The sequence below is a fragment of the Rutidosis leptorrhynchoides genome, chromosome 5 (genome assembly GCF_046630445.1).
Source record: "Rutidosis leptorrhynchoides isolate AG116_Rl617_1_P2 chromosome 5, CSIRO_AGI_Rlap_v1, whole genome shotgun sequence".
In the NCBI taxonomy this organism is placed as follows: domain Eukaryota; kingdom Viridiplantae; phylum Streptophyta; class Magnoliopsida; order Asterales; family Asteraceae; genus Rutidosis; species Rutidosis leptorrhynchoides.
The window spans coordinates 102,946,121-102,963,928 of record NC_092337.1 but is presented as its reverse complement, the minus strand read 5'-3'; the positions used below and the strand labels follow the sequence as shown (position 1 = coordinate 102,963,928).

Genomic DNA, 17,808 nt, shown 5'->3' with positions numbered 1-17,808 from the left:
TATTAACAAATATACAAATGATATAGGTTCGTGATCAGTTATTCAATGCCGTCATATGTATTTTTACTACAAAATACAGTATAGTGAGTTTCATTTGCTCCCTTTTTAAATGCTTTTGCAACATATATTTTTGGGACTGAGAATACATGCGCTGCTTTTATAAATGTTTTACGAAATAGACACAAGTAATCGAAACTACATTCTATGGTTGGATTATCGAATCGAATATGCCCCTTTTTAGCTTGGTAGCCTAAGAATTAGGGAAATGACCCCTAATTGATGCGAATCCTAAAGATAGATCTATGGACCTTGACATATCCTATTCGGGTTACGAATGCTTTAGTACTTCGATTATCATGTCCGATGAGAGTCCCGGAATGATGGAGATATTCTATATGCATCCTGTTAGTTCGGTTATCAAGCGTTCACCATATGAATGATTTTTATCTCTATGCAGTTTGCGAAATGCCTGATATGAGATGTATATTTATGGGAAAATGAAAATCTTGTGGTCTATTAAAATGATGGAAATGAATGTTTATGATAAACTAATGAATTCACCAACCTTTTGGTTGACACTTGAAAGCATGTTTATTCTCCGGTATGAAAGAAATCTTCCGCTGTGCATTTGCTCATCTTAGAGATATTACTTGGAGTCATTCATGACATATTTCAAAATACGTTGCATTCGAGTTGTTGAGGTCATCAAGATTAATATTAAGTCAATTATAGTTAGATATATATTATGAAATGGTATGCATGCCGTCAACTTTCGATGTAATGAAAGATTGTCTTTTCAAAAACGAATGCAATGTTTGTAAAATGTATCATATAGAGGTCAAGTACCTCGCAATGTAATCAACTATTGTGAATTGTTTATAATCGATATGGACTTCGTCCGGATGGATTAGGATGGGTCGTTAGAGTTGGTATCAGAGCGGTGGTCTTAGCGAACCAGGTCTGCATTAGTGTGTATAACTGATAAGTCGTTAGGATGCATTAGTGAGTCTGGACTTCAACCGTGTCTGCATGTCAAAATTTTTGCTTATAATTATTGTCGAAAATTATTTGCTTATCATCCTTAAAGTCTAAACACGTCTTACTGCCTCTATTGCATAGACAGTGTATAGATAAATTCATATCTTAGCGTATCTGTTATTGTTACCTTTGCCTGACAGCTTCCGTAGATTCCTCCGTAACTTATGGGATTTTAGTATTATATATGCATATGTAAATTATGTATTGAAGGGTACTAATCTACATCCTATTCTATTCCTTATCGAAAATTCTTCATCTGATCATACGAGGTGAGTCCCTCAACCAGTTCGAGTCCCTTAGATTCCAATAACTATTCCGATAGTTATTCTGAAAGCTATTCCGACATAGAGTTTTCCTCGAGCTCCGAAAGCAGTGTCACCGGAATGAATTAACCAATCAGCCATCCCCAATTCATCTGATAGTTTCGTAGTCGACTAAATCAATGGAGACGAGAAGAAGGCGACCCTTTCCACTCACCAACCTGCACTCTTGGTGAAGAACCTGAAGCACTTACCCGCGAACCTGTTCATGATACTATTTTCTCTCTCATTTCCAGAATATCTCGCCACGATTATATTCTATATAAAATTTAAGATCTTATTCATCCGCTCGTTCCGATCGACAATCATCCCGGAATAATATAAGAAGTCAACGAACTTCGCGCTCGAGTAATCAATATGGAGAATATGGTGCAAAATTTATCAACTTCAGCAACATCACCGGCACCAACGTTTACCAGCTTCAACAACAGCACCGGCAACACCAGTACCACCAACAACCCAAGTTTCCACATCACACGCCTCAACATCTCATTTTGTACCTCGAGCATAATCATCGTTCTACGAATCCTTCTACATCGTTTATCTTCGTTCTACATGACGATTATATAATTTCTAATATTTTAGAGATTATGTACTCTAGTTGTAACCGTAAATCAAATGAGTTTAATATCATATTAACTCATTAAATCCATGATTACATCTGAAGAAAAAAAAATATATGTATATATATTTTTTCATAACGATTTTAATTAAAAATTCTTTTGTACAAACTGTTAATGATGAAAATATTTTAACGGGTAGGTAATACCCGAGGAATATTTAGATTTCACATTAATAAGTTACACTGTACATTCTTCGAATCAGATTCAATAGTCATTTACTTACATCCACCGATATACAATTTCGTTCACCACAGAATAACCATATTCATCCAATTTCATATTGGGATTTTGATTTATTAGAATTCAACAAGTGGCATAATGAAGAAAACATTTGACTAAATAAAATTTGTTAAAAACAAACAAATTAACTATGAGAAATTTTGTTAAGAATCCACGCTAACTGTTCCTAGCTAATTGTTCCTAGCTAACTGATTACATTTTATTTATCGTAATTTAATTATCGCAATTTACATTCTCGCAATTTTATTTATCGTCATTTAATTTCTGTATTTATTTTACGCACTTTAAATATCGGGACACGTATACAAGGTTTTGACATATCATATCGACGCATATATATATATATTATTTGGAATAACCATAGACACTCTATATGCAGTAATGATCGAGTTCTCTATACAGGGTTGAGGTTGATTCTACAATAATATATATACTTTGAGTTGTGATCAAGTCTGAGACGTATACGGGTCACGATACGTATTAATTAATTCGAATATTATAAATTAAACTATATATGAATTATTGGACTGTTACTGTGGACTATCGACTGTGGACTAATAACATTGGATAATGAAAATGAATTAAAATATTGATTATAACATATGAAACTAAACAATTCTTCAAGTTTGCCACTTGATTTCATCTTAAACCTCATTTGTATCTTGACAATTACAATCTGCGTTCAAATCTTTCGTAATTCTTGAAAACACCTCAATCGAGAGAATGAACCAACCGCACTTCATTTACGGAAGAAAAGATTTATGCATATAGTGTTGCACCTGAAAAACACTCGGAACCTGAGTAAACGTTTAACACATAGCTGTGCTAATTCCTTTAGTGTTATTATTACTGAAAATAACTTTGCAACTCCTGATTGAGATAGTCAGTTTTGTCACAGCTCCAGCAAGTCAACTTCGACTTTCATTCAAATAAGCCTTATTATAACTTTGATATAAGTTTGCCCTTCATCATTGTTACCGGGGAACCTTTTATGTTCCACCACATTACCAACAGATGTACCAACAACTCCATTACCTTTGACTTTAGCCTCTCCGAAAAATCATTATAATTATTCATTAAAACCCTATTATATACTCATACGCATCTTGTACCAAGAATTGCCATACCAATTACCGGGAATCAGCAATCAGTATTCTGAAATCTTGCAGCGTTTCTACTTCAACAGTTATATATACATACATGTAACGTCTATCTCCTAAAACTCCATACATCGAATGTGAAGTTTCTGAAAAACACCCAGCCTACGAATCAGTACTATGAAGTTTTGAAAAAGACTAATGAAGTGGTAAGGGCTGAAATTATGATCAGAAGTTTGATAATAAAGAATAGTATGTTGGCAAAGCTCAGAAAAGTTGGAACTAAAAAACAGATTGAGCAAATCATGAAGGAGGCTGTGGACAAATCACAAAGACTAAATCTGCCTTCAAAGAATCCAAATGATTCAGTATTTGCTGAAGTCATTAACGAATACCTTGCTTCTGATTCTAAACCTTTACGGACAAATCTTCTTCATCATCCATCGATATTAGAAATTCTAAGATATCATCGTATCTTTCATTATAAATATCTTCCATATTTCCGAAGATATTTTTATAACTATTCTTATCTGAAATCATTAATCTCTTCGTGCTATCAGTGTTACATCATATAGAAACTGTTAGTTTCTATATTCTGTAAACTTTCGTGCTTAAAATATGAATGTTATTGAAGTAATGTTGGGAACTGATGCATGAGTTAGTATAATATAATGACACTTAATCAACGTGATTATATTACAGTAAGTCATGATGAGTTTCTAAATGGAACGTGATGATTCACAGATCATAACGTCATCATGTGCCATGTTACACGACTCTTGTATTCTATTTAACCTCTAAAATATCAAGCAAATATTTCTTCATGATTCGGTCTTTTCCAGGGTATTCTGGTAATTTAACGAATCAAGATCGCGCCAATACCAATCCCTTCCTAGAACATTAACAATGTTCATTCTAAAACTTATATCTGCGACTTCTAGAACATTACAAGCGGTGCTTAATAGTAAGAAGAAGAAACGGAGGGACAAGGCTCCGAAACAGAAATTGGGGTATAAATCGCAGCAAATAAAAGAGAGCATTAACTAGAGATAACAATGATTATGGAAGACAGAAGCAGGGATATCGAAATATAAAGGAAAATATAAAACCTGATAACAACATATAAATTACAAACCGTGTATGTCAATGTTTATCGCAACATAAAGACATGGGAGAATTAAAAGCACTATAACCCCAAGGGCAAAGTAGAAGTAAGCAGATTCCTCTGGTGGAAGTTGGAAAAGGAGAATGATTGTTGTGATAGTAAGAATAAGGACAAGGATTAGAACTGGATTAAGCATGTTCACAATCTTTTGAATTTAGGAATTGAGTATAGAAGTGGTGAAAACTAATGGAACGGAAAAGGTAAATTTATAATAGAAATACCAAACAGAGTAATCAAGGCAGATCTCCGCATTTAATTAGAGATATTCTGATTTCTTTATTCGCCGAAGAATCAGATCTTATAGATTTCCAAGATTTTTCTTTTAAATCCCTTGAATTCCAGAATTCAACCAAGACAACGTTGAAAGTTAAGACGCACCTTATTTTCTAAATTCAAACGTTACTACGTCAAAAGTAAGACGAATCTTAAATTCCTCATTTCGCTCTTTTGTGATCGCTTCATTCGTACTCTTCGAATAATCAAATTGTTTTATCCATATTACTCAATGACGATAAAACTCCATTTATCAATTCATATTCGTCATGAAAACAATTTTATTATTAGCCATGACCACCTCACTCAAATTTCGGTACAAAATTTCTTTAACGGGTAGGTACTGTGATGACCCGGGAATTTCCGACTAAATTTAAACTTAATCTTTAAATATTTCCGACACGATAAGCAAAGTCTGTAATGTTAAGTCTCGAAAACTTTGAAACAGTTACATGAACGCATTTTCCCTTTTGACCATTCCCGACGATTCACGAACAAGTGTTTGTAAATAAATATGTACATACATATGTAAATGTATGTATATATTATAAATTGAAACTATAAAATATAAACGTTAGAATTTAATATGTAAATTAAAATAGAAAATAATTAAGTATAATTTAAAATGGATTTATATAAATATATTTGATTGTTATTAAGAATTATTACATTATAATAATTATTAAATGTAATTACAAGTAAAAATATAGTTTCGATATTAATATCAAGACTAGTGTTATTTAGATATAAAATCTCTAGATACGAACTTGATATAATATCATTATTATTAATGTTATGGTTATTATTAGTAATATTAGTATTATTATAATCAGTATTAGTGTTATTAGTAATATTATTGTTATACATTTTATAATAATTATTATCATTATCATTAGTAATATTATTATTATTATTATTATATTATTATTAATAAGATTAATTATAATCTATAAATATAAATACATAAATAAAAGGGATATACAAATAAGGATATAAATACAGTTAGTTATATGCAGATATATAATTATCTAATTACAGTATATAGATATATATATATATATATATATATATATATATATATATATATATATATATATATATATATATATATATAAATAGATATATACGTAATATTGTTTAAAGAATTAGATTTAGTTCTAATTTCAATCAGCCTATATCTAATTTTTTTTGTTCTTGTCTCCTAAAGTGAGAAAACATCTCAATCGATCGTACTGAGGCTATTAACCTTGTGATACCTGGTTGACTTTTCTTTTCTTCAATAAGTGAATTGATAAATTTGTATTATTGATACAACTACTCACAGCCCATTATCATTTATCATAGTTTAAGCAGAAAATGGGAGCAAGAACACCTCTGTTCAAGCTATTATATTTTTTTTTTCTTTCGATTAACGAATCAATCTTCAAAGAAACTAGAATTGCAATTATGTTAGGAATCATCCACTTAAACTGTTTGTAAGTTTTCAGATTCTAACCCTTTATATTCATCGTGAATTTTGGAGTCAAAGTTTTAAGTTCAAAAGTCAAGAAAATTGTATTTTGCGAAATTCGTTTTTGCTGTGATGTTTTAGATCCAATTAAGGATTCAGAAACTTTATATGTATGATTTAAAATCATTTTCATGAACAAACTTTAGTCTAAAAACGTCTATATAATCGAATCAAATTTTGGATGGGTTTATGGTTATCGACGGTACACAGCAAGAATGGTGGATAAACATTTTCATTTTTTTTTAAAACCAATCGACCACTTATTGTTTATAATTGAAACTGCTGAATTTAAATGCGAATTTATTTTGTTGCTGCGAAAATGTAATTAGATTTCTGGATCGATAGGTTTTTTTTTTTTTTTTTTTTTTGATGAAGAAGATGATATTAGGAGTAAAAATAATACGGGTTAAATATGAGTGGATTCTAATTACAATAGAAAGACAGACCAGCTCTGCTGGTTTAGAATGTTGACGGGTTTTCGAGAGGTCAAGGGTTCGAGTCCGGGCGATGGCACCTTTTTTTGGAACATTTTCTTTGTGAGGTAGTTTTCTCAATTTTATTTATTATTATTATTATCATTATTATTATTGTTATTATTATTATTATTATTATGGTAAAATAAATGCTATAGTTAATGTTATTATCCTTTTTGTTAATTAAGTAACATTAGTAGGCATTGTTAATTGTTAATGACATTAATAGTATTGGTATAAGTATTATAATTACGATTAGGATTATTATTATTATTATTATTATTGTATAACCAATATTTTTACACTTACTATTAATATCACTATGTAATATTATTATTAATATTTTCATTAGTAATAAGATTGTTATTATTACTATTATCATTACTATTAATAAAAGTTAGCATTTAGTATTAACACAATTAAAAATCACAATTATGACTAATAATATTATTATCGTTATTACTAACATCATATTCATTACTAGTATTATTAGTAAGTAATATTATTATTAATATTATCATTAGTACTATTATAAGTATTACTAAAATTATTAAACTTACCATTTTAGTAGTATTACCAATATTATCATTAATAGAATTATTAACATTATTATCTTATTAATAATACTAAGTATCATAATTATTATCTTTTTACCACTATTAATATTATTCTGGTATTAATATAACTACTATTATTGATATACAAATGATATGTTTAATATATATGACATAACAACAATTAATATATTTATATATAAAATGAATATATAAAACATATAAATATTATTAATATAAAAAGGATATAACTAATAAATTTATATATATATTTGTTCAAGTAAAACTATGTATATTAACAAATATACAAATGATATAGGTTCGTGAATCCGAGGACAACCCTACATTGATCAGTTATTCAATGCCGTCATATGTATTTTTACTACAAAATACAGTATAGTGAGTTTCATTTGCTCCCCTTTTAAATGCTTTTGCAACATATATTTTTGGGACTGAGAATACATGCGCTGCTTTTATAAATGTTTTACGAAATAGACAAAAGTAATCGAAACTACATTCTATGGTTGGATTATCGAATCGAATATGCCCCTTTTTAGCTTGGTAGCCTAAGAATTAGGGAAATGGCCCTAATTGACGCGAATCCTAAAGATAGATCTATGGACCTTGACATATCCCATTCAGGTTACGAATGCTTTAGTACTTCGATTATCATGTTCGATGAGAGTCCCGGAATGATGGGGATATTCTATATGCATCCTGTTAGTTCGGTTATCAAGCGTTCACCATATGAATGATTTTTATCTCTACGCAGTTTGCGTAATGCCTGATATGAGATGTATATTTATGGAAAAATGAAAATCTTGTGGTCTATTAAAATGATGGAAATGAATGTTTATGATAAACTAATGAACTCACCAACCTTTTGGTTGACACTTGAAAGCATGTTTATTCTCAGGTATGAAAGAAATCTTCGGCTGTGCATTTGCTCATCTTAGAGATATTACTTGGAGTCATTCATGACATATTTCAAAAGACGTTGCATTTGAGTTGTTGAGTTCATCAAGATTAATATTAAGTCAATTATAGTTAGATATATATTATGAAATGGTATGCATGCCGTCAACTTTCGATGTAATGAAAGATTGTCTTTTCAAAAACGAATGCAATGTTTGTAAAATGTATCATATAGAGGTCAAGTACCTCGTGATGTAATCAACTATTGTGAATCGTTTATAATCGATATGGACTTCGTCCGGATGGATTAGGACGGGTCGTTAGAAACTAAATACATATCAAGCAATCATGCTTAAGAGTTAAAATTTAGAACGGAAAAAAAAATTGTGACACCAGTGATACGAATTTCTGGCTTCGCCCATGGATTCATGGCGTTCCATTAATAGGTTATATAACTGAAGTTTGGAAATTCTATTATGTTGGATTCTTATACTAGTACCATGTGTATCGAGGCATGGAGTCGACCAAACTATGCACGTGCAATGATTAAAATAATGGCAGAGCATGAATTGAAGTCGAAGCTCTGTGTAGCAACTCCTGGAATTTATGGAGAAGAAAGCACGGTGGATGCGATCACTTTAGAGTATGAATGGAAACCTCCATGCTGCTCGGTATGCAAAGTTTTTGGCCACTAGGATGCGCATTATACAAAGCATATTACTCCTCCAATGGTCACGAAAATAGTGAAGAGTGATGGCTTTCAACCAGTTCAATAAAAAAAGGAAGTCGGGTCACGACCAAACGAGAAGGCAGCTAGATGGGTTTAATGTGGGAAACAGAAAGAAAAAATTGGTCTACAAGCCCATGAAGAATGTGTCCCAAAGTGTTACTAATAATGACGTTTTGAAGGTTGTATCGGTGGATAAAAGTAGGAAGAAAGTTTGGACAAGTAAGGGTCCACAAATGAAGATTCAGAATTCGTTCAGAACTCTAAATAGTGATCAGTATAACTTAGTGGATGAACTGAGCGATGTTGAATCTGATAAATAGGAAATAACCAAGTTTATGGCGGGAAAGAATGTAATAAAGCAACGAACTTCGCTTGACATGAAATTGGGTTGGTTATAGTTGTTGTCCTTGTTTAGATGGGTATAACGACCCTCACTTTTCCTCTTCTAGATTTACTATATTGCCATTAGGGTATTGTTTGCTTTTAAACTTTATTTAACAAAACGTCGACCAAATAGTAAACTTTTAGTCGACACTCTCCGTTAATTAAAGTTTATACATTTATGTGATATTATAATTATTAAACTATAGGTAATTAATGAATGTGACATTTATATAAACAATAAAACATTTGAAAAACAAATAAAACTATATAAAAGTTATGGACTAAATTAAAAAGAATTAATAATACTTATCCTATATAAATGTTGTTTAATTAAATAAAATAAATGTTTCATATAAAAAATAAAATAAAATAAAATAAAATATATAAATATTAATATGCCGAAAAAAATATAAATAAAAAGAAAAATCGGCTAGGTGGATAAAATAAAATAAAATTAAGAGATAAATAGCAAAGTGTAATCCTAATCTAAATCAAATGAGGAGTCCTAATCTAATCACAACTCACTAATCCTAATCTCTTCTTCATCTTGAGCAATTTGATCTTTATCACAACTATAGTTAATGCACTATAAAAAGGACCCTCTAGCTCATAGTTTTCATTCACAAATTCACCTCATAAAAACACTCCAACTTTCCTCATCTTCTCTCTTTTGTTCAGTAATCACATACACCACCCCACCACCATTCGGCCGCCCAAAAATCCCAACCACCGTCGCTGCTAGCTGCTGTTTTCTGCAGCCATCACCACCGCCACCTAGCTGCTACTTTTAGCAGCCCAAACCGCCACCAACAGCAGCTTTTTTGCTGTTGTTTTTGACCCTAAACCGAAGCCTTCTGCTGCTGCTGTAAACCGCCATTGAACACCCCTCTTCTGCTGTTTTTCTGCGTGATAAAACCCACCCAAAACAACCCAAATTACCACCCTGCTGCTGCATTTTTTTGGTTGCTGTCCGCCGCCCAAAAGCCACCCAAAACCTCCATCTTTGATCATTATTGTGCTCCTGTTTCTGCCCTTGCTGCTGTTCGATTTTGGCACCATCAAAGCTGCCATGCTTGCCTAGAACCTCTTTTAAGGTATCCCAAAACTCTAAATTAACAATACTTAATATTTGTTAAATTCTTTAAACTATATGTTAATGATCATGAGAAATTATGAATAAAAGATTGGTGTTGTAAGTATTAATAATAAGAAGATTGATTAATGATATAGTTATGAATATTAGTAAGAATAATGAATATGATTATGAATATGATTGTGAAAAAAAGAAAAAAGAAAAGGAAGTGTTGCATGCATGCATGCAAATCGTGTGCATGTATGTGTGTGTGTGTGTGTGTGTATATATATATATATATATATATATATATATATATATATATATATATATATATATGGATTTAAAACATTAAATATAATAAAGACTAGCTTAAGACCCGCAAAATTTGCGGGTTTTTGCAAACATATTTGCTGTAATGGAGCTAAAGATATTATGGAACTATATGTATTACTTAATGAACTTTAGATATATGAAAAATCAAATTAAAATTATTAAACATTTTTAAAGCGGTTCTGTTTATCTTTATTATTGGATTGTAAAAAGTTTTCCATTGGATAGCACAAATAAAATTAAAAAGCTCTGCTTATCAAACTCATGTTAATTCATCTACTAATATTGTTTAAATTGTTTAGATAGTGTAACACCGGCCATTTTTTTAAACACAACGGAAGACTTTTATATTAAAATCACAACATTAAATATATCATAGCAGAAATCCACATAATTAAGTTTAAGTTTACACGACGGTGTTACTTATTACAAAATACATGTTACAAAAGTTCACATCAGAGTTCACACGTCAAACATGTCTTCAATACTAGCACCCGTCCAAACTAGCAGTACCTAAACCTACAAGGGTGGAAATGTGGGGGATTAGCATAACGCTAAGTGAATGGAATATATCTAACAGATATCGCATAAGCACCACATAAGCGAACAATATCACTAACATGCTAACAACCAACTAGCATACAACATAAAGACAATACGAGGACCGGCGGCTTGTACGAGTACACGACTCCTAGCTGATCGGGCTAGAGTCTACCGATAGTCCTTGCTACACGATTCACAACATAGTTATCAGGACGCAGGGGATGCGTCATTCAATACTATACTCCACAATCGGTAGTCCCTGGACCCAACCTCCTCAGGCCCGGTTGAACTCATACGAACTCTAACCTCCTCAGGCCCGGTTACGAGTCCCCAGCCTCCTCTGGCCTGGCTGGTGCCAAACACAGTGCACACATAATATCACATAATCACAGTCAGCATGCAATCATCTAAGTAGCATGACAATCCTTATTTAAACATGGCAATATCACTAATTTAAAGAATGGTAAAAGAATAAATCACAGTAGCATGGCATGCTACTTAAACACTATCCGAAGATAGACCCACTCACCGATTACCAGCTACAGCTCAGTTATCTTACTTCTGAGCTTCTTCCTTGTTCTTATCACCTGAGAACAACACAAACGAAGTTAATATACATATCTCAATCAATAGTATAATCAAATCATACTATAAACTAGGTCATAACATCATTTCACAAGTCCACAACGTAACTCCATTCACTATTGTCAAACAAGTACGTGGAAAACGGGACATACACGCCAAAAACTATTTTCCCGCCCCAAAAACAGTTTGATCCAGCTTCTTAAAAGTTCATCATTGAAAATTACTCTTCAATACAATTCCAACGATATTTGATTCATCAAAAACGGAGTTACGGTTTGAAAGTTATGATCAAAACAAATTTCTCAAAATGCTGAAAAGACACACTACCCAACTCGATAGTGTGTGTCATAGACATTCGGTCGAGTGTGTAGACACACGGCCAAATGAGTAGAGACACTCGACCGAATGTCTTTTCAAAAGACACACTACCGAATGTGTAGACACACGGCCCAATTCAAAAGACACTCGACCGAGTGTGTACACACACGGCCCACTTCCAAAAGACACACTACCGAGTGTGTTCTTGAGCTGCTGAAATTGGAAATGTGATGGGTTTGAGCCAAAAATACCAAATCTCGACCATATACTCATTTTCGAACTCAAAACTTATCACATCTTGTTTATAAAACCTTTTGGAACATAAACCCACAAATATTACATCAAAACAACAACAAATTGCACCAATTTGACATCAAAACCCACTTTGACAAAAAACCTAACTTCAAACCCAATTTGACACAAATTTAGGTAATGAAAATGGGTGATTATTACCTTGTTTGAATCAGTATAACACAAAGAATCGATTTCTAACACAAATCAAACTTCAAATTGAGATTTGGAGAATTAGGGTTCAAGAGGTGAAGAAAGTAGGCACGGGAGTGATTTTGAGGAAAAGTCTAGAAATGTGGAAATGGGGAAAGTAATACCCACTTATTTGGGTTAAAACCCATACCCCACAACACACGGTTATTTATCAGTTATCTAAAATCTTTCGTACCTTGTTAGGCGGCCCTAACGGAGTCCAAATTAAATAAACAAACCTGTCATGTGACCCTTATCACAAACTGGTCTTAACCAAATAATAAAATAACACTATTCACATAATTAAAATAAAAGCATATAAAACACATAATAAAATTCTAAGGGCAAAATAGTCCAGTTACAACTAACCCAGGTTCCAGTCTGTTACAAATCCACCCCCTTAAAGAAATTCCGTCCTCGGAATCTTGTCTTGGTCAAACAAATGAGGGTAACGAGTCTTCATCAACTCTTCTGTCTCCCACGTAAGATTCGATCCCAAACTATGCTTCCACTAAATCAACACCATCGGAATCTGTTTCTTTCTCAACTTAGTTATCTTACGATCAACTATACAAATTGGCTCTTTGATAATGCTAAAAATGAACATATATTTCATAGCATTATCCTTCAAGAAAGACAAGCTTTTAGTTGCAATTGTTCTATTTACAAGTGATATTCGTTTAAATATTAAAAGGTGAAGACAAAAGACAGATTCGACGATTTGAAGACGCAAATGACCAAAAAGCTCAAATGTACAAGATACAATCCAAGTGGTTCAAATTATTGGTGAGAAACATCTAAAACCTACAAGAGTACAAGCCGCTTATCGCAAAGTACAAGATATTAAATCGTACGAAAGGACGTTCGAAAATCCAGAACCGGGACATGAACCAACTATGCGACGCAACGGGCCTAAAATTACAAGTCAACGATGCACAAGAATATAATATAATATATATATAATTATATAAAACTATATATATTATATTATATAATAAATAAATCAAGAGCCGCCCACATTTTGGAAGCATTTGATGCTGGAAAAGTAGGCCATGTGATCGCATGGCCTGGAGGCCTTATTCCCATGCAATCGCATGGAGTGAAGTACCTGGCCACATCTATAAATTCAGCAATTTTCGGACGAATTGGGTACACCGTGATCAACTGATACTCACCCTCTCTCAATATATATATATATATATATATATATATATATATATATATATATATATATATATATATATATTTATATTTTAATTATAATTTTAATATTAAGTTAATAATAAGGTTATAATAGCGAATGTTTTAAGTTTGTAAGTTGAAATTCTGTCTGTGTAACACTACGCGATTAATACTCATTGTAAGTTATGTTCAACCTTTTTAAATTAATGTCTCGTTGCTAAGTTATTATTATGTTTATTTGAGCCGAAGTAATCGTGATGTTGAACTAAATATTAAAGACGGGGTTATTGGGCTTTGGACCATAATTGGGGTTTGGACAAAAGACCGACACTTGTGGAAATTGGACTATGGGCTATTAATGGGCTTTATATTTGTTTAAATGAATGATAGTTCGTTAATTTAATATAAAGATTTACAATTTGAGGTAATTATAAATAACAACATACACTCGATCGGACACGATGAGTGGGATATTTATAAATACTAATAATCGTTCATTTAATCGGACACGGGAATGGATTAATAGTCAATGAACTCATTAAAATAGGGGTGGATTACATACAAGGAAAATTAGTGTAATTGTTAACAAAGTATTAAGACCTTGTTACAGTTTAAGTCCCCAATTAGTTGGAATATTTGACTTCGGATATAAGGGTAATTTGACGAGAACACTCGCACTTTATATTTATAACCGATGGACTATTATGGACAAAAACCGGATGGACGTATCGAATAATCCAGGAGAAAGGACAATTAACCCATAGTAATAAATTAAAATCAACATGTCAAACATCATGATTACGGAAGTTTAAATAAGCATAATTCCTTTATTTTATATCTCATCGCACTTTATTTATCGTCATTTTATTTATCGTACTTTAAATTATTGCACTTTTAATTATCACACTTTTATTTTATCGCATTTTTATTTATCGTAATTTAATTTACACTTTAAATTAAGTTAATATTTTGCATTAGGACTTAAAATCGATAAACCGGTCATTAAACGGTAAAACCCCCTTTTTATAATAATAATAATACTACTATATTACTTATATATATATATATATATATATATATATATATATATATATATATATATATATATATATATATATATATATATACAAATATAGTTTAAAATAAATATAGCGTTAACCTTAGCTGTATTCCTGTGGAACGAACCGGACTTACTAAAAACTACACTACTCTATGATTAGGTACACTGCTTGTAGCAAGGTTTAGGTATATCCCATTCTATAAATAAATAAATAACTTGTGTAAAATTATATCGTATTTAATATTATTTCGTAATAAAATATAATAGTATTTCGTACTACCCCTCGCATACATCAAGTATTTTTGGCGCCGCTGCAGGGGAGGCCATAGAACGCTATAATAAAAAAATTTGTTTTTAAGCTATTTTTGTAAAAATATATTTACATAAGTTTTAAATATTAAAAACAAGAAAAAGAAAAAAAATATATATCTATATTTTTAAAGTTTAGTTAAATTAAAAAAAGTTTATATTTTTATTTATTGTTAAAAGTTATAAAAACTAATAAGTAATTTTTTAATTTATAAGTTTTATTTAAATTATTTTATTTCTATAAATTAAAAATCAGAAAAAAAAAATTAGAAAAGTAATCGGGCCGTACTGTAGCAGCCCAAACAATCTGGCCTGGAACTCAAATCCATGTGATCGCATGGCCCAGACACAAAGAACTCATGCGATCGCATGAGCCTGTCTGACAGGTCTGAAACATAGTGCGTACGATTAGGGTTAGGTTTAAATTAATTATTATTATTATTATTAACCTAATTAGGGGTTTAGTAATTTAATATAATTAGTTTTAAGTTTTAATTAAATTTTGTATTTTTAAGTTTCAAATAGTTTTATTAATTATAAAATTAATACTTTTATAAAATAATAATATAAAAATAATATTTTTATAAAAATAAGTAATTTTATCTTTTTTATATCTTTTTATAAATTGTATATTTTAATCTTTTAATTTGTAATTTGTATTTTTATCGTTCGTAATTAGTTTTAAACTTAGTTTTTGCCATAGTTATTGTTTATTTCTAGATTTTTAAGCTTTGCCGTAAAATTCTTTAAGTACTTTTTCTTTAGAATAAGATTTAGATGCTTTAGAATTTTACGACATCGCTTATCGCTTTAATATTTAATAGATTTTAGTGCCTTTTAAGTTATTGCTGTTTTGGATTTAGAATTCCTTTAAGCTTTAATAACTTTAGACGCAACTTTTAGTCTTAAGTTTTTAGAATTCTAAGTTTCGATGCTTTATTTTCTTATTTTTATTTTTCGAATGTTTGTTTTTCGACGTTTGTTTTTCGACTCTTATTTCTTGACGCGCTTTTTCTTTTTCATTTCTACGCTCTAGTTTTTAGGACATAGAATTTTCTTTATTTTCTTTAAATCTCGACGAAAAAATTATTTTAAGTGGTTAAATTGATAGACATCCAAAATTTTCTGGTTCGTAGTAATAGTTGGATTTGTTAGTGGCGAGTTGTGGGCTTCCGATTTAAAGGGACCTGGCCACCTGGTGCATCTATTGGCTATTCGAAATGTGGGCAAAATCATAAAAGTCTATTAATTTGATAACTTAAATAATTTTTATCTTTATAACTAATAGGATATTCAGTGAATGCACCGAGCAAAACGTTCACCACCTTTCATACGTTCACCACCTGTAACTCGATCAAGACATCTAGTTAATATCGTCGCCGTTGATTTTTCTTTAGAATCATCATCTAGTCGACCAAGTACTCCAATTCAAATTTCTGATAATCCATTTTTTGAACCCGACCTCACAATTGAGAACCCGGAGGATATTCAAGGACAATTCAGAGATCCTGAACCACTAATCATTCCTCCTGAACCACAAATTACTCAACCAGAGATTGTCGAGGAAGAAACCATTAAATCAGAATCCTCTAGTGATTCAGATTCAACAAATTCAATCATGAAAAATCAGGAACCTCTAAGTATGGAGGATCGAATGAGAGCTACCCGCACTGGCCAAGGTCATGTCATTACTCAACCAGACATTAATGCGCCAGATTATGAAATCAAAGGACAAATCTTACACATGGTAACTAATCAATGCCAATTTAGTGGTACGCCAAAAGAAGATCTAAACGAACATCTTCGAACCTTTAATAGGATTTGTACTCTATTCAAAATTAGAGAAGTTGAGGATGAACAGATCTATCTCATGTTATTTCCCTGGACTTTAAAGGGAGAAGCCAAAGATTGGTTAGAATCGTTACCTGAAGGGGCGATTGATACATGGGATGTTTTAGTTGAGAAATTTCTTAAAAGATTCTTTCCGGCATCTAAAGCCGTGAGACTTCAAGGAGAAATTGTTACGTTCACGCAGAAGCCAAATGAAACTTTATATGAAGCGTGGATAAGATTTGGAAAGTTGTTGAGAGGATGTCCTCAACATGGTTTAGACACTTATCAAATAGTACAAATATTCTACCAAGGATGCGACATTACTACACGAAAAGATATCGACATAGCAGCAGGTGGTTCCATTATGAAGAAAACCGCAACCGAAGCTTACAAAATTATTGATAACACAGCCTCCCACTCACATGAGTGGCATCAAGAAAAAGACATCGTTAGATCATCTAAAGCGGTTAGAGCCGATTCTAGCCATGACTTTGATTCCATTTCCGCAAAGTTAGATGCTTTCGAGAGACGAATGGAAAAGATGACTAAAGATATTCACGCAATACGAATTAGTTGTGAGCAGTGTGGAGGACCAAATTTGACAAAAGATTGTCTCAGTATTGAACAAACAATGGAACAAAGAGAGAATGTTTCATACATGAACCAAAGGCCTGGAAATAATTATCAGAATAATTATCAACCGCCAAGACCAAACTACAATCAAAATCAGAATTATAACCGAAATGTTCCATACAACAACCAACAAGG

At 31.6% G+C, this 17,808-nt stretch overlaps 1 non-coding gene across 1 annotated transcript; it reads right to left on the bottom strand.

The window, feature by feature from the left end:
• Positions 1 to 17,209: 17,209 nt before the first annotated feature.
• LOC139851157 (small nucleolar RNA R71) lies at positions 17,210 to 17,316 on the bottom strand. Its single transcript, XR_011760516.1, has one exon. It is a non-coding gene; the product is annotated as a small nucleolar RNA R71 (small nucleolar RNA).
• Positions 17,317 to 17,808: the final 492 nt, after the last annotated feature.